The sequence below is a fragment of the Crocodylus porosus genome, unplaced genomic scaffold, assembly GCF_001723895.1.
Source record: "Crocodylus porosus isolate Cpor-Errol unplaced genomic scaffold, CroPor_comp1, whole genome shotgun sequence".
Lineage (NCBI taxonomy): Eukaryota > Metazoa > Chordata > Crocodylia > Crocodylidae > Crocodylus > Crocodylus porosus.
The window spans coordinates 23,579,433-23,596,449 of NW_017728921.1; the positions used below are offsets into that span (position 1 = coordinate 23,579,433).

The 17,017-nt window shown below is 48.1% G+C and overlaps 1 protein-coding gene across 1 annotated transcript in view; it reads left to right on the forward strand.

The window, feature by feature from the left end:
* Positions 1 to 3,710: 3,710 nt before the first annotated feature.
* The window catches only part of LOC109312920 (leukemia inhibitory factor-like), a 29,513-nt gene continuing 16,206 nt past the window's right edge, over positions 3,711 to 17,017 (forward strand). The window contains exons 1-3 of the mRNA XM_019539279.1: positions 3,711 to 5,021; positions 9,903 to 10,018; positions 10,514 to 10,622. The gene's annotated coding sequence lies outside the window, so the exon portion shown is untranslated. The remainder of the gene's footprint in view (positions 5,022 to 9,902; positions 10,019 to 10,513; positions 10,623 to 17,017) is intronic.

The window sequence follows — 17,017 nt, forward strand, 5'->3', positions numbered from 1 at the left end:
TTTGCTGGGCACTCTGGGTGTACTGGAGTGAAAAGAAAAGTAGTGGGAGTAGGAGGGAAAGGTCACTGAGCCAAAACTGTCCTGGGTTACAAGTGCATCTTGAGAGCCCAGCTATTAGAGCAGTCTGGGTAAGCTGCTTTTCTAGAGGGAGCTAGTACCTGCATGTAGACTGCAGCTAAGACCTGTTTGGAAATTTAAACAAAAAGCAGAAAACCAAAAACTCTCCTAGGAACAGAGAAGGCAGCTCTCCAACTGGTAAAACTCTCCCTGTGGCAGAGAACAAATCTACAGCCGCAAACCACAAGTCTAATTCTTTGTATTGCCCAGTACTTTTGCAAACAGGCTTTGCATTGGCTGCAGCCATAAAAGCCACTCCTGGCCTGTTCCTGGATGCAGCAGTCAGTGGTTGGGATAATGCCAACCCACTTTGTGCTAAGGTTGGCTAGGTATGATTCCAGGCCAAGAGGATCTTTTCAGGTTGCTGTGTCACAATGGTGTACCCTAACTGCAACTCCTAGCTCATGCATTATGGCATTGGCCAGAGTCTGACCCAGAAAGACTAATACAACAGCCATCTGTTCTTATTGCTTGAAATGCTTTTTTCCTTTCAACTCCAAACTAGGTGGAGCAAGTTGACACAACTTGAATTTCCTCTAGGAGAAACCAAATCTGGATTATTGTGATGGTGAACATAATAACAATGATACAAGTGGGCCACTGGAGTGGACACACTGTGATTACTGCAGAGGCTGTGACCAGTGCTAGGTTGAAAAGTTGTGCACATGTCTTGTTCATCTAGTTCCAGTGCTTGGGGGACTTGGACAATGCTGTTTTTAAAGCCTTCTGGAAAACCATGGCAGGTCCTTGGTTGTCTGCTGTGGAAGAATGGTCCCCATTGCAAAGAGGTGTGAAGCCATGTACAACACAGAAGAGTAAGAAGGAGATATATTAAGACTTAGATGGCTCTAAAGAATGGGAGTTTACCAGTAAATGAGATGGTGCTGGGAGGCTATAATGCCATTAAGGTGCAAACAGTTGAGGTTCGGCTACAGTGTGGCTTCCACTGTTGCAGCTCTCTAGTCCATTCTATAAAGTATCTACATGGCCCTCCCACACTGAATACCTGTGCAATTTAATCATGGAGTAGCTCTTAGCTTTGCCATTCTGCTGTAAGGCAGAGTGGTCCCCAATTCATAGAGGAGGACCTGTGGCACAAGTTGAGCAATTTTTAAGGTGATGGAGAAAACTTGAACCTAGCTTCCTGCATTAGTCCTGTATTTTCTAGATCACTTTTATTTTTTTGTAAGACTAGCCCTGAGGGGGAGAATGGAAGAGATCTCCACCTACAAGAGTGGTGCAAGTTTAGCATCCTGTAGAAATCTGAAGGAACAGCTAGATGTGGGGTGAGAGCAGTGGGGGACTGAGGAAGGAGCAGGCAGCATAGGATGTGAGGAGGAGGTGGTGGTACCAGTATTTCAGGTGGGGACATGTCCAGCACAGGTTATGGTCTATTGGCAATGGGAGTGAAGTAGAAAAATGGGGTTTGCAAGAGCTGTGGAGACTTGACCCTGAGAACCAAGGTGAGATAAGGTGTGCTTCAGCCAGGAGCTCAGAATGAAAGTCAGTTTCTGAACAGAAAATGCACTTTCTGTAAAGGATACGTTTTAAAAAAATAAAACCACCCTTTTGATCTGTACTGGAGCAAAACCTTTCATTTCAGTTTCACCTCCTTTGTCACATTTAGTACCTATAATAACTATCCTTTTAGATGGTAACTGGATTCATCCTGGATTTTGAAGGCTGGTTCTGGCCAGTTGGTAAAAATTAAAATGAGCTCCAGAATCAAGAGGTGCGGGGAGGCAGAAAGGCATTGTGCATCAGGCAGCTCTACCTCCCTGCTGTACTATTGTTCTGCAAATAAAGGTTGTTGGTTAATTCTCATTCACTATATGCCTGTATCTATTTATTGTACCCAGTAATGAATACATGGCCCAGGCTAGTTATAAAATGAAAGGGCTGCTCATTTATTTTCACTTGCGGGCCTATGTCCTTCTAGGGCTACATTTTCCTAGTAGTGCTGTTCTTGAAGCAGTTGTCCCCTTTCTGTATTGCTGCCACTGGCCCATGAGTTGCTTGTCTTAACAGTAGGGGGACATTTGTAGCGGCTTTCTTCTGCAGCCCTGGGGCAATGAGCCTGCTGCAGTCTTCCAGGTGGGCATATATCCCATCCCAACATCCTCTGGGAGGGGTCCTTCCCTCCTAACTTTGCTTATAGGGGTTCTGTCGTCTTTAGCAGGACTCTTGGGAAGCGCCTGTGGGGCAGGGGCTGGGGAAACTGCTCCTTTCAGTGTGAATGGATGTGTGCAGTGCAGGGGGTGGCAAAGCCACTGCTTGCTTTCCCCAGAGGGTTGCTTGAAGAAGATGGTGGGAGCTTTGGCCTGTGGGAGTTGCTGGAACAGCTGTTAGCTTTTTTTTCTCTGCAAATAACCCAGGATCACAATAAATCTGCAAGGGTTTTTTTATGAGGTGAAAAAAACTTCTCCCTGTTTTGAGGCACAGCTTGTTCTTTACCCTGCTGGCATGCTGGACTCTGCCAAGCAGAGGTTTTCACCCTCCAGCATGTGGCAGCAAGTCAGTCGCACCCAAATTGCCTCCCTTGGTAGTAGGTGAAAGCTCAGTGTTGTCGCACTTGTAAAACTGAGCCAAGAGTCAAAGATGAACACAAAGTTTTCTGCCGAAGGGACTTCCCCTGTCCCCACTCCCTTCCCCTCCTCCTTCACTGGGAAGGTGTCCTGGGGTAACATTGCATGGCTTAAGTTTTAATACTTATTCAGTGGGCTCCACATCACAACTTCTCATTGTTTAGCACATGGCGTGATCACCCAGGTGCCCAAGGCAGGCTGAGCAGCAGCAGGGAGGTGGTGCGCTGCATCCCTTGAGGTTTGTCTGGCCCCTCCAGGCTGTGCAGCTGCTCTGGAGTCTGGCCATTTCCACCACAATTACAGACAAATGTTTCTCCCTGGGCAGCTCAATACCAACACTGTGCAAGAGGTAGAACCTGTTAACCACAAGTTTGGCAGCTTGAGCTGGGGAAGGTGTTAAGAGAACTGATGCATCTTTCCCAGCCAGGAATCATATTTACATGCTTATAAGGTGGAAAGTATATTCTGCATTAGCCAGCTTCCTCTTCATGCCAATGACCATCTCTCGGGTACAATTATGGCAGCATCTGCCTTCACAACAATGCCATGTTAGCAGATGCCACTACTGGGTTGTTGAGCCAAGAAAATTTAGCAAGCTGCACTGAGCCCCCTTTCAGTCCCATGCTAGTCCCAGTCTCTTCTTCCCCTCGTGTTTGCAGATTGTGCAGTGAGGGCACGGCCTTCCCAGTTTTACTCTTGCGTGTGATGCACACCTTTCCTGTCTGAAAGCCCTGGCAGAGCTTGGAGAGAGGAGCCTCTGATCACTCTACTAGCACCAGGGGGAGCACAGTTTAGGGCAGGGGTTTTCAGCCTTTTTTTGGTTGGTGTACCCCTGGTGACCAGTCCAGAAGCAGGGACTCCCCCAGCTGCTTGACTAGCTGGGGTGGGGAGGGGTCCCCCGGAGGTGGAGTGGGAGGGAAGGGCTGGTGGCAAAACCAGAAGTGCCCCCTGCTTCACTCTGCTGCTGTATACCCTCTGGGGGATTCCCAAGTACCCCTAGGGGTATGCATATCCTCAGCTGACAATCCCTTGTCTAGGGTATAGGACAGGGGACGGGGACTTGGAAGACCTGAACCAAATTTCTGCTGGTGACCCAATATAATACATGGGGCAGGTCTGTTCCCTTTGTGCTTCAGTTTGCCCTTGGGTGTTTCTCTTTTGATTGTAACACTAATTTACCCTGAGACATCAGCTTATGCCTGTTCTTCAGCTTGAATAAGTGTGCCCATGCTCGCTGCTATGATGGCAGCTACAGCATGGAGCTCAGCTTGTGTAACTGCTGGAGTATGTCACCACCTGCTCAGATAGGTCAGCAACCTTCCCTGAGCTCAGTAGTAATGTGACTGCACTGCTAACAGTACTTAAGATGACTCGTGCAAAGCTAGCTCTGGCATGCCTACACCAGCTGCAGTGCAGTTGTACTGTTTGTATGCTACTTTGTCTAACGGACCTTGGTCTCAGCTGAGATCGGTAGGTGCTAGTGTAATAGATGGAATAATGCAATGAATGCTCAGAAATAAGCAGACCAGTGTGACAGCACATGCTCTGGGACCTGGCAGATGTGCTGTCCGCTCCTGTATGGGCTTCTCTCTCATTTTGAGAGCCTGGATAAGCTATGCAGCAGCTGTGTGCCTCCATTTCCCTTTCTGTAGAATGGAAGCTGTCCCCACTTTGCAGGAAGCTGGGAGGGTGATTGAGGGGATGTTGTATGGTTGGTATTGTTGTTCCGTTGCTTCTCATAGCCTGACGTTACCCCCACCCTTCCCCCACCACCCACTTGCCAGTCTCTTTGAAACCTTGACCAGGCTTTTCATACAACACATGAGAAACTAGTCTTAGCTTTCAGGTTTACAGACTCTGCAAGCCAGTGGGCTCAGGTAATGGAACCAAGCAAGATGCACTAATTTGAGTAATACCCAAAATGCTCTTCCTGCTTATACAGATTTCCTAACAGGTATGTGGAAAAGGGCCAGGTTGTGTTTGTGCACGAGCAGCGCTCTTTTTCACAGCGAGATAGGCAGCCTCCATGCAGACAGAAGGCAGCTGAATAAAAACCAGCTGGAGCTACAAAAGGAAGTGAAGTTTGGATGTGCCTGGATGCCACAGACCTGGATTCTGTCTCTTCCTGGGTGTACGGTGCCTTATCAGCCTCAGGGGTTTTTGTAAAAAGTCAGCTATGGTGGGATCCTTGGAAGGGGTCCTGACTGCAGAGCTTTGCATTAATGGGTCTTCATCTGAAGAAACAATATTGTTTATGGCAGCAGTCAAAGAAGCAGGAACATGTGTATAAGCTGGTTCCTGGAGGATCTACATGAAGTGGTAGGTGAATTAGGGTCTGGTGGATCTTATGTCTCAAGGTGAGGAGAGGATTGTATGGGCCGTTGAGACCAGTCTCCTGTGTTCACTCACAACTATGTACTTATAACATTTATCTGACAGGGCCTGTACAGCTGTCTTCTCAAGCCCCATTTGCACACCACAGCCTCAACACAAAGCTACCTGTGCTGGAGGAAGAGATGGAGAGGCAAAGCTGTCACCTGTGTCTTGGGCCCTGTGATGGCAGGAGATTTCTTAGGTAAAATATCCTCAGATGATCATAGGAGGTGAACCAAACTACACTGTGGAGGAAGGCAATACTCCAAATAGACCAGGGGCAGGCAATTATTTTGAGCGGAGGGCTGCTTACTGAATTTTGGCAAGCCATCGAGGGCTATATGACAGGCGGACCAGGGCAGATAAATATTCATTTTCTAAATTTTTTTAGGGGGCCCATGGGCCGGATAGAATGGCCTGGCAGGCTGCATCTGGCCTATGGGCCGCATTTTGCCCACCCCTGTAGACCTTGCTGTTGTGACCTGAAGGATAGTTCCTTTCAGACCCCAAACCTGACAGTTCTTCATCAGGTGATCTGGTCAGGAGTACCAGTGCATGCTACCCATAATCTCCCACTTCTGTCCTCGGTCAGTGTCCAGTGCTTCAAGGGGAAGTGGGGAAGGGATGCCATCAGAAGCCAAATAATACTTTTAGAAAGGGGAAAATAACCAGTAGCAGCCCTGAGGCACTGGGTTACCAGACTCCTTCCCATACACTTCACTCCTCTTTTGCTTCATGTTTTCATTAAAGCTGAGTGCAAGCAGCGATTTCCTTCATTGGAAATCTCTCTATGGTCTTTAGCTCTTTCCCCCAGCACTTGTGTTTTGCAGTCTAGTGTATTTATCAACAACCCTCAAAGGTAGGGGGCAGAGCAAGGCAACAACTTAGACTAACTTGTTTAGAAAGACTTGACCTTGTGTAGGCTGCAGCCTTCTTCATCAAACACTGTGAATGGACTACCCGCTAAGGTAGGGAATGCTATTATTCCTATGGCACCAGTGGAGGACAGACCAAGTGTCATGTCCAAGGACCTGGTTGCAATCCAGGGTTGAAGCTGTTGTCATCCCATCTTCAGCAGTACGGTTTAAACTCCCCTTGGCAGGGGCACTTCCACATGGGGATAGCTTGAAACACAAGAATTTTAATGGAAATTCGTTCCACCCGTTGTTACTCTGCATTGGGAGCTCTTCCCATTTCATTTTCGCTGTGTATTGTGTCCCAGAGCAGTGAAGGTTGTTACACAGAGGGGGAAACAGGCACGGAGCAAACCATTGACCTCCCCAAGGTTGTTCAGTAAGTCTGTGGTAGAGCTGGGTCAAGGAGCTGGTATGTTCCTGGATCCCAAACATTGGAGGGCAAAGGACCTGGCCAGTCTGCAGCCTCTACAAAGCCATCGACCTCCCTTAGCTGCAAATCTGCTGCAGTCCTTCTCCTCTGCCTCCAGGGGATGAATGGGGCCCAGCCCATGCACTCTCTTTGTTACCCAAAAAGTGAGGGAAGAATCTGGCCAACCTACAGACCCTCAAATCCAGCAGGCCTCTTTGGGCAGGTACCATTTGTCATTGCCCTTTGGGGAATCTTGTCTGTGGGTTGGTTGTTTAGTGTAAGGCAAGATATAAATTAAATAAATAAACCTGCTGAGTCCACTCATCCCTAAAGCTCTTCTCTCAAAGACCTGTTGTGCTGCACTAACCTCTCTCCTTGGCCTGCTCTCCTGCTGTCTGGCTCTGAGGGTGATCATAGTCCTGTGAATGTGTAGTCATGGGCTGCTGCCTTTCACATGCATGGGATTCCACTTGGCCACAGCTATGGCAGGATCTTCCTGAGTCATCAGGAGCCCAGGGCAGCCAGGAAGCCAACACAGAGCAGCGTGCAGGGGGGCAGGACTGATGTACTCCAGGGACATGGTCTGTCCTATAGTCCTGTCCCTCCCTCCCCCTGCCCTGGCTCCCCCCACAAGCAAGCACCAGCAATCCACAAGCATTACATCAGGGAGCACTGAGAATAGGAGAGCTGCGGGGCTCTTTATGCATAGAGTTCCCAAGGCCAGGAAAGGCTGCTGGGATCACTAATAACACCCACGTGGCTGCCCTCCCAGAGCCCTCCGTTCCTTCTGGGCATTCCACCCTGGGAAGGGCCTTATTGCTCAGACATTTGGAATATGTCCAAATATGAATATTCAGGAATATGAAATCAGAAAATAAAGGGGGACAGGAAGTCATAGTGCCATAGGAGACTCTCCCTGTTCCCAGGGGGGCTCAGCACGGGGCTGGTGTGACTGCCACTGCCCCCAGGTTCCTGCCTCTGCTTCATCACATCTGAGGTACCTGCAGCCTGGCCCATGCTGAGTTTATTTGCCCAGAAAGTCAGCCACATGTGCAAATAGCAAAGGTCCTTTGGTGTGCCAAGAGGAAATAGTGCTGCTGCTTCAGGGTTTTCTGAAGGGCCTTTTTGAAATGGTCATGCAGAGGGTGTTGGTGGCAAAGAAGCAGCTTGCTGGGGCAGGGTTGCAGTGCCACAGCCTTAGAGTACTGCCTCAGTTTCTTTCCCTTGACACAGTCTACCCCACCAGGCTTCTCCATGGCAAGTATGTGAGTCCCCGATACCATACCCATCCTTCCCATGGGGTGTGTTAGTTCACAGCCTAGAAGTACCCTCAGTGAACCAGAAGGTCCTATGAAAGCATCTCCTGGTCCTGATGCCCCTTAAGGGGGTTTCCAGGTCTGGGTCCCTTGCCAGGGTTCATCACATTGCTGCTGATCTTGTGCAGGTGACACCTAACAGCTCCCTCTACTATGAATGCCTGTGCTGGCCTCTTGGTAACATCACTGGTTTGAAAGGGCAGTGTCCCTTGGTAATGTCACTGGTTTGAAAGGGCAGTGTCTCTGTTCAAAAGGGCAGAATTCACTCTTTGTTAAGAAAGCAAAGGAATTGCTACTGACCTGCCTCTCCCTTGTCCCTCTACTAGAGGTCTTTGTCAGGATTTTCCCATGGTACTTAAGCATCTCTCAACTATTCTTGGACCCTATCCCCACAAGTCTTCCCTTTCTACAGGTGGGGAAACGGAGGCACAGCATAGTGAGAAGTCACACTGGAAACGTACATCTGCATAGGAATTTGAATTCAAACGCCTTGAGCTCTATCCACTAAGCTATCCTTCTGGCTCAGCCATGTGTTCTGTCTGGTTGAGTACCCTGCCTCTGAAAATGGCCCTCCCAGACAGCTTGAGAGGACAAATGTGAACAACCCCTGCATTAGGCTCTGGGCTTACCTGCCCCAAGGAAAGTCTTCCTAACTCCTATCATCAGAAGAAAGCTTTTATGGCAATTGCAATCTGTCATATGATCAAGCCAGGCCATCTCCACCTGCCCCACCCAGCCCCAGCCCCAGCTCCAGCTCCAGTCCCAGCCCTAGCTCCAGCTCCAGGCCCAAGGTCCTTTGGAAAGTGAGAGCACAACTTCCTTGGGGAGGATGGAGACTCCAAGACAGCCTGACTCCTGCCTGGACTGACCTGCCTGCAGCAGTGAAGATGAAAGGGGCTGTGTAGCAGGGAGAGGGGTGAGCTTCTGCCTGCTGAGAGAAAGGTCCCAGATTCAGCCATGTCCAAGGGCTTGACTACATGGGGACACTGACCAGAGCCACTCCTCCTGCAGCTGTGATCTGCTGGACTGTACGTCAGTTCATCCTGGAGGAATGAGTGGACTGCCAAACCAGACCAGTTATCTGCACATAGAAAATCAGGAGAAATCGGTCCAGAATACCATCACATTTGTTCTAATGGTTTTTCCACATAGCCAAGGGTTTGTCAGGTGAGGAAGCTGGCTTGTGGAGTCTCAGTCACCCTTATTCCTGTGCAGACACCCAGGGCAAGGGCTGGGCACTGCTGCCATCCCACTTGGCACTGGAATAACATTCGCCTGCGGGGAATAATTGTGCTCTGCCGTATCAGGAAATTTTCTGCTGAGGAGGAAGCGACCACCTGTTAGGTCTCAGGCTTGTCACTGCTTGCCCTCCCTTACGCTGTAGTGCCTTGCTGCTCCTTAAGAAAGGACAGGCCAGAAAAGAGTCTGGTGCTTTTGATCTGACAGGCAGAGCTGTGGGGTAGCTGTGGTGGTTCAGTGGCATTGTTAGAGCTGGTGGCCTCACAGCCCTTGTGCTATTGTTCACACATGGTATATTTTATTTCCCCTGCCCTTTGGTAATGGAAGGTGGGCACAGGTGTGCAGATTCTTCCTTTGGCGAAGGGGGTTGAAATCAGACCTGAAGCACCAGTCACTGTGTCTTGAGAGCTGGGACCCCTTTAGCTGTGACATGGTAGGAAAATTCATAGTTGTAGAGCACCAGGCAGAGTGGATCCTGATTCATGCCTGGGACTCCTAGGTTTAGTCCCATTATTTACAGGGATTAATGATTGCACCCTACTAGATGAGAGTATTACCAGCACTTCTTTTCATATGAGTTCAATGTGAGTATCTGCAGGCCTGCCAGGCCACATGTACCTAAGTAGCAAAGCTCGGCCTCCTTGATCGTTTGGGGTAGGATGTGCAGTCCTTTGATTGGCCACAAGAGGGAGCTGTGATCACTGGTATGACCAATCTGCCCATACCTGTTTCCCCCACTACCCCCTCCCTTGCCCCTCTATTGAAGATACTTGGCTGGCCTCCATTATTCCATTTCCTGAGCACTTTTCTTCACAGTCCTACTGGGTCGGCAGGGCTATTTCCCTCATTTTGCACAAGGAAGGCACAGAGAATCTAAGCAACTTCCCCAAGCTCATGCAGGCCATCTGTAGCAGGACAGGGAATTTACATATTTCTCATGTTTCAGGCCAGTGCCCAAGCCCACGGATGATCCTCCCTCTCTTCTGATAAAAACTCTCCCCCAAGACGCCCGTGAGCATGATATCCAAGAGGAAGCAAATAGAACTGCCTAGGTGTGGACAAGTAAGTGCATTGCTATGAGATCTCACCTTTCTTGCATGCTGTCTCCTCCCCTCTGCCCCACACACATACCTAGTTGCTCTGTCCTCCCTGTGAATGCTTGTTGAATTCAGTGTGGAAGTGTAGTGGGGGGGAGGCATCTGTGTATTGTCAGGCTCCTTGGCCATAGGCTGTTGAATAATTGTGTCATCCATTGCTACACCTGATACTGTGATTGATCAAAACAATCAACATAGGATGGCTATGGCTTTGCTAATGGTACCTACTCTTTGCCTTGTCCATTGAGACTGTAAACTCATCAGGGCAGGGATTGCTTTTTGCCACATGTATGGGCAGCATCCAGCAGACCAGGCACTTGGTCTGGCCTCAGCCCCAAACTCCTCCTAATACACAGAGTGAAGAAATACATTGATATTGCTAACTTGTGCTCACACCCTCATTTTTTCACTTCTCCATATGGGCTGGTCTTATGAAGTAAAATCCTCCTTGTTCTCATAGGAACATCTATGCCTGGTTATTTTCCTTTGCAGTGCATTGAGCTGATCTACCTGGCTTGAAGTGGTAGAAGCACGGAGCACCTTCCTTCTGAAAATCAAGCTTTTTGAAGGTATCTTGCACTGGGGTCCTAACATCACTAGTTCACTTCTGAAAGAGCCTTTGGTCCTTTGCCTTTCTCTCCCATGCCCTATGCAGTCACACAGAGGCCTAGGCTTGGGGTACAGGGAAAACCAAGCTCACAGGCTTCTCTGCTCTGGAAAGGATACACTAGCTGTCCCCTACTGATCTGCGTTCATGAAATGCTCCTCTGCCTGGAGGGTGTTGGGAGCTCGCACAGCAGCTCTGAGCAGGGTAGGTAGTCTCGTGTTTGCTTCCTTTCACTGTCAGGCTGGGGAAGGGCTGATGGAAGAAGGGGAGAGAATACCAAGGCTAAGGGAGTGGAGCAGGAGCTACGTGGGTCAGGTTCGATTTGCTGCTTTAAGACTTGAGGGACCTGGAACAAGCTGCCTGCTTTCAATACTTCCTCTACCCTCATACATTAATGAATAACTTCTGCTTAAGTCACCAGCTAAAAATAAAGTGCCTCTAAGCTGGAGAAGGAAGTTTCTCAGGAACCAATGGCTGCAGGCACTTTGCAGGGGACAGCTGCCTTGTGATCTGGGGCAGGTCCAGCTCTTAGCAACACAGTTGTATATCTAACCTCAACCCTGCCCCTGGAGTGAGAGCAGAGTCTGTATTGCATACCCCTGCCAGCCCTGCCCCCTCACATCCTCTGTGCCAGCCAAGCCCAACGGTCCCTTTTCCCATATGTCCTCACTCAGCTCCAGGCCCAGTGTTTTCCTGACACCCACTCTCAGCTCCTGGTGGGATCTCCCTACCTCACCCCAAGCCTTTATCTAAGCTGAGAATCCAGATTGAGAACGGTGGAGCGGGGAACGTTGCTACGATGCCCTGCAAGAATTCGTCTCCTTGTTCCTCAGCTGGGGCTATCCCCGGGCCGGGGTTGATGTCAGTTCCCAGGTCTAATACCTGTGGGAATGAGTTTGTTTCCTGTTGGCTACATGTTCAGCTCCTGGGTTTTTGTCCAACCGGCCATGGAGTTGGTAGCTTGGCCAGACTTCTGTTCTATGACACTCATTTTAAAGTTGAAGAACATGGATAAAATACAACTGATTGTCCTTGGATAGAGACTGAGGAGGTACACAGACCTCAAGCCGGCCCCCTCCATGGAAGAGAAGTTCTCCTTTCATTCCCACTCATTTTTTACACAGGCATCTAAGGTTATGGGAAATTAGTTTCAGTAAGGACTTTGATAGAGCCTGTTTAGGAAACCCCTTTGGTACTAACATCATTAGCCCCTCCCCCACTTTCCTTATTGAATATACTGGACCCCTTCTGATGTAATCCTCAAGTAAGCCACTGACCTGGAGAAGGACGTGTGTCAGTGAATTGAGAAACAGAATGAATTCAGGGAAGTCTTTGTCTTATATTATACAGGAAGTCAGACTAGACGATCACATTTTTCCCTCCTGCCTTTGAAACTCTGACACTAAAAATAGAATTTGGGATTTCGTAGATTTTTAGGGTCAGACAGGACCTCAGTAGATCATCGAATCTGACCCCCTGCCCTGGACAGGAAAGAGCACTGGGGTCAGATGACCCAAGCTAGGTGCTTGTTCAGTCTCCTCTTAAAGACCCCCAAGGTAGGGGAGAGCACCACCTCCCTTGGAAGCCCATTCTGGATTTTGGCAACCCTCACTGTAAAGAAATTTTTCCTAATGTCTAATTTAAATCTGCTCTCCATCAGTTTATGGCCATTGTTCCTAGTAAGTCCAGGGGATGCCCTGATAAACAGAGTATCCCCTATTCCTTGCTGCTCCCACTCAATGAATTTGTAGATGGCCACAAGATCCCCTCTCGGCCTTTTTTTGCAGAGGCTGAAGAGCTTCAGGACCTTCAGTCTCTCCTCATAGGGCCTGACCTGCAGGCCCCTAACTGTACAACTAGCCCTCCTCTGAACCCTCTCAAAGTTATCCACATCCCTCTTGAAGTGTGGCACTCAGAACTGGATGCAGTACTCCAGCTGCGGTTTTACCAAGGCCACATAGAGGGGAAGTATCACTTCCTTAGACCTGCTCGTGATGCACCTTCTAAAGCATGAAAGAGTGTGGTTGGCTTTACTTATCATTTTGTTACATTGACAACTTATGCTCATTTTGGAGTCAACTATGACTCTGAGATTGCTTTCTGCTGCTGTGATGTTTAGACAGTTACCTCCCAGTCTGTAGGTGTGTTGGTGATTCTTTCTCCCTAGATGCATCACTTTGCACTTATCTGTGTTAAACTGCATCCTATTCTGTTCTGCCCACAGAACACATCAGGGCACATGCACCCCTTGAGAGTGCTGGTGCACCCCCTGACTGCAGCATTCCTGGGCAGCGGTGGCAGGCGAGAGCACCGGTGCCCCCCATGAGAGAGCTGCCCGGGGAATGCACCAGGAGAAGCAGTCCCCGCGCGGCCGATCCTGCTAACCCAGAAGTGCCAGAGACGTGCCGCTGCCAGTTGTGGGTCAGTGGGATCAGCCATGGCCTCCCTCCCCCCCGGCTGTGCGGGGCGACCTCCCCCCAGTTGCTGACTGTCCGCTGAGATGGCAAGTGCCCTCCCACCCTCCAACTCAGGAGGCACCAGCCGCCCATGCCACTTTCCCAATCTATCTAAATCCTTCTGAATCCGCTCCCTGCCCTCATCCAATCCACTGATGAAGATGCCTTGGGTCAGAGCAGTCTGAAAAATAATATATTCATAAGCTACCACTGGTGGAGAGAATGGCAGGTAGAGGTTGGATTTAAGAGAATGCCCACCACATCCCTGAAAGGAAACTGCCGGCAGAATAATACTCAACCAAAATGACTTAATTGGGATTCTTGCGAGCACCCAACCAACTCAAGTTCCTTCTGCTTAGTTTATTGCACTTTAAGGATCTTGAGTTCCTACAAAGTCTACAGCCTCCTTCCTTCCTTCCTGTCTTGCTCCCTTTTCCAGAGTCATGAGACAGTTGTGACGTGTTCCAGAGAGATTAAGAAACTACACGCAGTCAGTGCAGTTACACGGGCTATTTTTAACTCAACTTGGCTTTGAAAATTCCTCTCCCCATCCATCTTTCATTTTTATCTTGTTTCAGCTAATGTAACTGAGAGGTTCTGACCCCTGATGAGCAGCCCACATTTCCCCCTCTTGGGTTTCCATGATCAAAATCTTTCTCTTTGCACTTGATTCCCACTAGTGATTGCTTGCATGTCTTTTAAGTGGTGACTAAGAGAGGAGAGCCATCTCTGTGAAGCACCACATGTACCTGGGGCATCCTCCATGCAACACAATATCCTGTGGGGCTTTCATCCTTCCTTTGGGTCTCTTCTCTTGCCATCTGGAGATTGTTGCACCCCTGATGCATGTGGCTAAGTAGGTTGTTGCCTTTGACACCTCAAGCCTCTCTGAACTGGTTAGTGTCCAAGGTGCCACCTTGCCCTACATTTTAGGGTAGGAGAGATTTCTCCTGGAACCAACCTCATCCACGTCACCAATGTTTTTCTTGTATTCTTTTAAAAAAAGTATAGCATGGCCAACATTGCGTGCAAATACTAGAATTAAGGAGAGCACAATCCCTTCCCTAACAACATTTAACTCACTCACAGAGGATGCTCTAGTATTGTAGCTGGAACATGTCAGGATCCAACTCTGGACCTTCTCTCCTAATCCATGCCCTTAACTGCCTGAGTTGAAAGAGAAGCTCCAACAACCACATGCTGGTAGTAGGACATGTCTTTTTCTTAAAGGCCTTCCACAATTACAAGGGGGGCATAATACCATATGGAAGAGAGCTAAAGAATATCCCAGCCTGACAGTAGGCATCTGTCTGTCTCCTGAGACAACAGAATTATGCTGAGGGAGACATCAGCTTGCTGCATGTAATCCTTGCTTGAAAGATAAAGTGAAGCTCAAGTGACCTCTCCGGGGTAGAGAAGCCTGGGCAGTGTGTATGGAGACACTGATCTGTCCACACACCAGTGTTTCACACTCAGCCTTGCTGGTTTAATCCAAAAGAAAGGGAGGTGCCAGTATGTTTGGAACCAGTTTAGTTGCACAAGTGACTGGAACAAAGGAGATCATCCATTTGTCCATCTGTCAGAGCTCCACTCCTAGACTGTACGCTGACCAAAGTTAAAGTCTGATGGAGACCACTGAAAACCCACCAAGGTGAATGGGGCAGTAGAGATGTGTAAAGACTGAAGAAAGACTACTTAGAGTGATAGCCAGCAACAATGGGTCCTAAGACCCTTGGAGAATGTTTAGCAGAAATGCAGGCAAATTGTGGGAAGCAATTAAAGTGATTCAGTGCTGAAAAACTAGGAAGCATGGGCACAGTAATGAATTCTCCATAGAGCTTGTGAAGTATTTGGAAGTGTAATCAATAATCATAGATTCATAGACTGTAAAGCTGGAAGGGACCTCAGAAGATCATCGGTCCAGTCCCAAAATCTCTGGGAATATATCTACCGAGAACTCTCGCTATACCTGTGAACCATGAAAATGGGACTCCTGTTTGGGAATACTACTATTTTACAGATCTGCTCATGTCTGAAATGAAAAATAAAAGTACCACATTTTTAATCCATTATGCATAGAAAATGGGCTATGGTCTGCACCTGAGGCGTGAGTATTTTTAGCTGGTGATCTCTGGATCATCGGTGACCAGCAGAGTGCCGTCTGGTGGAGAAGGAATTGCAGTTTTTGAGAACTACACAATGGTGGTTTGAGAAGGTGGTAGAGAAGCTGGTTCTTAAGATCTTTCTCCTGAGTGACTCATAGGGGGATAGGTTGGAAACATGTTATAACAACTGTAGAGTTGTCATCCACACAAGGTTACATCACTGCTCCAGCTAGTCTAGGATACTTCCCATCTACAGCAAAGGAGAAATAGTCCATCCTGACTCCCACAAATTGTATGCCCCAAAACATGCGGGGTCTTACCTCTCTACAACATCCTAACTTTGTTGAGCTGTTTGTTGTACCAATATCCTGCAGCAGTGAGTTCCACTGGTTAACCATACATTTCAGGAAAATAAGTATTTCTTCTTGAACAAGTGAATGAGTCACTTTTTCTCTTCCCCATTGTCATGGAGCTTTTATGTTTGTTTTGTCTCTTAATCTAAAATAGAAGCCACCTGCACTGAAAGTGCAGATGGGGAAAAGTGAACATTTCTTTACCCACCTCTGCAGATCTCTGTTGTCTCAGTACCTCAGGTGTTTTATGACTATTGTATGACCCTTATTTTCTAAATGAGAAACCTGAGGCATGAAATGGTTATGTGATTTGCCACCATAGGAGATAGTGACTGAACTGGGATAGAAAACATATTACTCAAATCCCATTGCCTTGGTTCACACCATATCTAAACAGGGACAGGAAGCCAGTAGGGCAAATCAACAGAAGTGATGAAGTTGTCATCATCTGTCTTTCATGAATGTCTTATCTGTGGCTCTGAAGGTGGCTGACAAGGCCAGTTCGGGATTGACAGGTTCTATTGCAACTCGGGTACATGTTTCTGTGCCGAGTGGGTGGCACTGTTTCTGCCTCTCCTGCTCTTCCATGTCCTGTTGTTGTCATAAGGTTTGAAATTACTGAGATCCTTGCAGCAGACTTTTCCTCTGTTTGGGGCAATCCTGGGTGATAGTCTCTCATGAGTTGATGTCAAAGTTGCATTTTTTCAAGTTGCCCTTGAGGATGTCCTTGAAGTGATTTCTCTGCCCTTCTTTTGAGCATACACTTTGACAGAGCTGGAAAAATAAAACTTGCTTTGGGAGTCTGGAGTCAGACATCTGGATGATGTGGCCAACTCAGCAAAGGCAATGTCAAATGATTATCGGCTTGATGGATGCTCGTGGTGTTTGCTTGCAAGAGGAGGCTAAAGTCGCTCCATGTGTCTTCCCACTGGATTCAAAGGATCTTTCTCAGGCAGTGTTGATGGTATGTCTCCAGTGACTTGAGGTGTCTGCTATACGTTGACTGCATCTCATGTCCGTATAGTAAGGTATGAAAGATGACTGCTTGGTAAACCATTAGCTTTGTTTTGAATCTGATGTTGTGATCTTCAAACGCCTGTTTCCTCAGCGTCCAAAGACCACATTTGGACATTTGAGGTGAAGTTGGATAATTTTTGTCGACGTCAGCCTTCTGTGAGTCTCTCCATAAATCTGAATTACCAGAGCTGGGGACTGCTCATTAAGAGCTTGTTAAGGAAGGACCTTAGTCTTCTGAATGTTAAGCCTCAGTCCCATTTTCTTGTATGCCTCAGTGAAGATGTTAATGATTGCCTTAAGATCTACTTTCTAGTGAGCGCACACTACAGCATCATCAATGTACTGGAGCTTGATAACTGATTCTGGGGTAGTCATGGTTTAGGCCAGGAGTTGGCCTAGATGAAACAGTTTACCATCCATTCAGTA